This window comes from Halyomorpha halys, unplaced genomic scaffold (genome assembly GCF_000696795.3).
Source record: "Halyomorpha halys isolate HHAL.00 unplaced genomic scaffold, Hhal_1.1 Scaffold1310.1, whole genome shotgun sequence".
In the NCBI taxonomy this organism is placed as follows: domain Eukaryota; kingdom Metazoa; phylum Arthropoda; class Insecta; order Hemiptera; family Pentatomidae; genus Halyomorpha; species Halyomorpha halys.
Window position 1 is genome coordinate 113,841 of NW_027108292.1, and position 5,445 is coordinate 119,285.

At 40.8% G+C, this 5,445-nt stretch overlaps 1 protein-coding gene across 2 annotated transcripts in view; it reads right to left on the bottom strand.

Moving 5' to 3' along the window:
* Positions 1–5,445, bottom strand: part of LOC106689233 (uncharacterized) — a 40,590-nt gene that overhangs the window by 26,509 nt on the left and 8,636 nt on the right. The gene's annotated exons all lie outside the window — the stretch shown is intronic.

Sequence of the window (5,445 nt, forward strand, 5' to 3'; positions counted from 1 at the left end):
TATATAAAAGAAAAAAAATTTTCTTTTTCTTTGTTCTCTCTGAATTATGGCCAATAGCGGAATAGTTAGAGTTCTAAACCTTGATGGTCTAAACTTCAATAATCCACCTCCAGCTGCAGCCAACTAACCAGCAGCTGGTTCCTTTCTAGCAGCAGGAAATCTACCTCCAGCAGAAATTCAGCCAGTTTCTTTAGTGGAGCCTGCACGGCAACCGCCCAGGACTTAAGAAAGGCAGTTTCCGACATTGAAAGGTTCACCGGGGAGATAGAGGAGTTAAGCCATTTCCTGATAGGGGGTGATCGACTGATTGGTCAAATAGATGCGAAGACAGCCGAACACCTGCTCGACAGTGAGGATGGGGAGGCGTTAAGGGCAGCAGTCGTTTGCAGGTTGAAACGAAGTATCCTTAATCAAATTCAAGCGGATGAGGAGACACGCTGGAGCGTGATCAAGGCAAGATTGAAGAAGGCATTTGGAGGAGGACGGTGGGTCCCAGAAGAGGACATATTTGTGATGATAAGAGAGGCGAAGAAAATAAGACAGTCTGATGAGCAGTATGCCGCAAAACTTCTTTTCATTTTATTTTTAAGTTTAATTTATGTATATGGCATTAACTTTAGGCAGTTTTGTATATATTTTATTTATATATGTATTTTTCTTGTGTATATGATAGAGTTTACGAGTACTGTATGACTATTTTTTACTGGCTATAGTTCATTGTAAATAGTTTTCAATTTTTTTAAATGTTATAATAATATACAGTCCGAGGATTGATCGAACGGTAAAAATTGGGACAATTGTATATAGAAAGTTGGGATCAATCAGGAGTAAGGAGATACACGTAGGCCACGGGACACTCTCCTAACTCACTTTACTGTGACAGTACTGCTTCTAACGCTTACTCACTAGCGTCTGTTGTGAGCGCGAACTGCTTTTGGAAGTCAGGAAATGCTTCTACTGGTTTCTTCTGCAACTGATCTATACATTTTCGTATATTGTCTTCAATGGTTGGTCTCATTACTATCGCCCTACCCATCCTTAGCAAATCGTATGATAGGACCAGGTGTTTCGCCATATCAGAGGCGAACCGACGAAAGTAGTTTAATGCCCTTAACAATTTTATAATTCCTTTTATGTCGGTCGGCACCGCCATCGTAAGGCTGTTATCTTCTGCAGATCTATCCCCCTCCTGAGATATGGTGTGTCCTAGAAATGTCCCAGCAATGAATTCTCTCGAAATAGCTTTAGTCCAAATTCTGGCATACTCTGGAACATGCTCTTTATGTGTTTCACAGGATCCGTAACCGATTTACTAAATACCAGTAGGTCATCCATGTAAATCTGACATTCATCTGATTCATCTATGACTCTCAATAATTCATCCATTAACCTTTGAAATGTAATGGGAGCGTTCTTCAGACCGAACATCACCCTCGTAAATTCATTGCGCCCTCTTTCAAAAGCAAAAGCCGTTTTGTGTTGGTCCTCTCGGTGCATACAAATCTGGTGATACCTTGCTTTCAAATCCAAGGTACTAAAGATTAGTGACAAATATATATATATATATATATATAACTTAAGTATCGTCGAGTGAAAACAATAAAAAGGGTATGAAAAGACTCTCACGAGTTCCAGAAATAGAATGCTCTTTATTGAGTCCAGTATTTCTATACATATATACGTCAAACAGCTGTTGAACTCGATCAGCTGATACGACCGGTAACTTCCCCACCCCCACCAGTTTACGAACAATCCTCGTATGTTATTATAACAATATTATATGTTATTATAACATATAAAATAATTGAAAACTATAGCTAGTTAACAATAGTCATACAGTATTTGTCAACTATATCATATACACAAGAAAAATACATATATAAATAACATATATATAAAAAATTGTCTAAAGTTAATCTTATATATACAAATTAAACTTAAAAATAAAATGAAAAGAAGTTTTGTGGCATACTGCCTATCAGACTGACTTGGTTTCATCGTCTCTCGAATCATCATAAATATGTTCTCTTCTGGGGCCCACAGTCCTCCAAATACCTTCTTCAATCTTGCCTTGATTTAACACGTTCCAGGGTGTTTCCTCAACCGCTTGAATTTGATTAACGATACTTCTTTTCAACCTGCAAACGACTGCTGCCGTTAACGCCACAGCATCCTCACTGCCGAGCAGGTGTTCAGCTGTCTTCGCTTCTATTCTACCCAACAGTTGATCATCCCCGTTTAGGAAATGGTTTAGTTCTCCCGTTTCCCGGTAAACCTTTCAAGGCCGGAAACTGCCTTTCTTAAGTCCTGGGCGGTTTCGGTGCAGGCTCCGGCAAAGATACTAGCTTAATCTCTGCTGGAGGTAGATTTCCTGCTACTAGAGCTGGCTACAGTAGGAGGTGGATTGTTGAAGTTCAGACCCTCAATGTTTAGAACCGCAGCTCTTACTGGCCATAGTCCAGAGAGAACAAAGGAATAATGAAACAAAAAAAATTTTGTGACTAAAGATTTTTCCTGTTTCGAAAGGTCACAGGTTTCGGCAACACTTAAGTATCGTCGAGAGAAAATAATGAAAAAAGTAAAAAGGGTATAAATGATTTTCAAGGGTTCCATAAATAGAACGGCTTTATTCAGTATAGTACATCTATACATAGGTATCAATCAGCTGTTCGACTCATTCAGCTGATACGGCCGGCCAGCTGTTATTGTACTCAGCCCATAACTTATATATATGTAGGGAGAGGAGCAAGAAGCTCCAATCCACCAGAGGGCAGCCCCTCGAGTCTAACGAATGCTCTCAAACTTATACATTACTTGCTTTTTTAAAAACATATTGTAATTTTTACATATTGATTTCTGGAAATACTACATGCAATGTCGATGAAATAATAAGTAAACGATACCAAAATAACGCATGAATCTCAAGTAGACAAGTTCTCAGACCGCTTCTCGATCATAGCCACATGGACTAGGCCCATAAATAAGGGCTTCAAAGAAGGCACTATCGGAATAAGTTCAGTGCTAGTGCTGGTATAGTTAAGGTCGCTCAATGCCTGAAATGGTGACGTCATTTTAACGTATTTTTTCAGAACAATAGGCTTTGGTCTTAGTGGAAGTCTATTGTTTTGTGTACTTTTCATCTCAGTAATGTGTGGATTTTACGCTAATAAGGTACATTTTATTATTAATTATGTGTAAACAATTAATGGTGCCCCGATGTTATAAACTCATTAGACTATAGGCAGTGCTTAAATATAGTCCACTACGTAGACACTTAACCAGTGAGTCAGCTGTGCTTCTCTAAGCCAGTTGTAATTAAATACTTTAATCCCAGACATTTTTAATTAATCAGTGCGCGCTGGCCAAAGCGCTGGAAAAAGCTCAAGCCACAGATCTCCCGATAGAGACAGGTTTTAAATCCGACATCGAATCGGACGCTGGTGAAATCACGCTAGTCACAAAAAAATCGACTGCATCTGCTCCTCTAACAAAGAGCGAAGGCGGGAGTGAAAGGCTCTAAGGGACAGGCAAACCCGAAGGACCTGCCGTGAGTTAAGAAAAAGAAGACAAATTTTTTAAGTCCTAATATGTTGGTTTAATCTACCCATCTTGAACCCGAGACATCTAATTCAAATTCAACAGAGACATCCAAAAATAAATCCCAGAAACTACCACTAGTCATCGTCGACAGCAAACACACTATTCCGGAGGTAAGAGGTTTCCTCTAAAAAATTAGAACTAATAAATTTGAATTTTTAGCTTCTAAAGCTCAGGCATCATACTTATGCCCCTCGGACAGGCAAATCACAAAATAAATGTATCATAAAAAATCTTGACTTGAATCTCCATGCCCATAGAAGATCTGAAGCCCGCATTCTAGCATTTAGCCCCCAACAATACAAGAAGGCTGGAGAAATCTAATATGTATGGCACAAAAACCCCCCTGTCGGATTTAAGTATCCGATATTCATCTCTCATGGTCTCATTTTCTGAAGCCTTCCCTTCCCGCGGACACAAGAAGACCCAGAAGACGCCACCACTGCGATGGCATCTTAATTATCTATCGTGGTATGCAAGATAGAACCTGGCCTGCCCCCACCATCCCGCCAGAGTCGAGGACATGCTGGCCAGCCTTTGAGGAAGAAAGACGTCTTTCTGACACCAGACGATTTCATGGTTTTCACCATGGTCGGAACTCGTCTCAGATCTGGGAGCCCAATCAATAATTCGGTTCGCTATTACAGGCGTGACCAGCGTCACGTCAATCCAACTCTGCCCCCTTACACAAGAAAATGTAGGGATGGCAGAAGTTTCATTTAATATTACTAGCTGTTAAGAATGTTAAGTTCATTTAATACTCCTCGCAATAAACTCTTCGAGCTTAGCACCTCTTCTATTAGCAGCAGTATCATTTCGACTATCTGGTCACAAACGGGTGTAAAGAAGAACGCTAAAAGAAGCATCCGACGCTGGTAAGATCCAACTTTTATACGTTGGAAACGCGAGAGTATGGGAAAAGATCCCACTGCTATGGAGAATAAAAAAAGAAAATTGCCGTAGATCGATCGTTTATTCGATGCATGTCGATGGTATATACCCTGCGAGATCCAGAAGATCGAAAGCAGCTAACGTCGGCGTATCACAAAGGAAAAACTAATTATCGTGGGCTGCGCGAGACTTTACAAACATTGTTACGCAAATATTTCTGGAGGGGAATGAAACCCAGAACCCAGGAGATTCTGGGGAAATGCGAGGTATGGCTCATTACGATGTATGATCGGCACCCATTCTGTGCAGCTCAAGATGAGATCCATACCATGAACAGTTCAGCGACCTACATGTGGATTCTTTCACCTGGAAAGGCTATAAGTGGGTTACAGTCATAAATGCATTCATGGTGGCTATGGCATACCCAGTACAGGATAGATCAGCGGAGACGGTTCCACTTACAAGCCCTTCGTACTTGGCTCCAATTCTATGGGGAGTTACATATGTGAAAGGGAGGAGATAACCCCAGGCGCTACGTCACCCCATCCGGGAAGAGCTCAAAAGTTGAAAACACCAGGGAATAATTATTGATGGTACATCCCCATATAATAGTCCATTGTGGGCGGTTAAAAAGAAGAGTGCTCCAGGTGATACTACTGAAAAATACAGAGTGGTGATAGATTTCAGAAAGCTGAACGAGAATATCATAGACGAAAAGTATCCAATCCCCTGATTTGAAGATATTTTGGACCGGCTAAGCGGGACGACGGTATTCAGCACATTGGACTTGAAGGCCGGATATCATCAAATCAAGATGCACCCTAAGGATCAACATAAGACAGCATTCACATTTGAGAGAGGCCACTATGAATTTACAAGGATTCCGTTTGGCCTCAAAATTGCTCCTATAACCTTCCAGCGCCTGATGACCGAGTTTTTGAGGGGAATAGACGAATC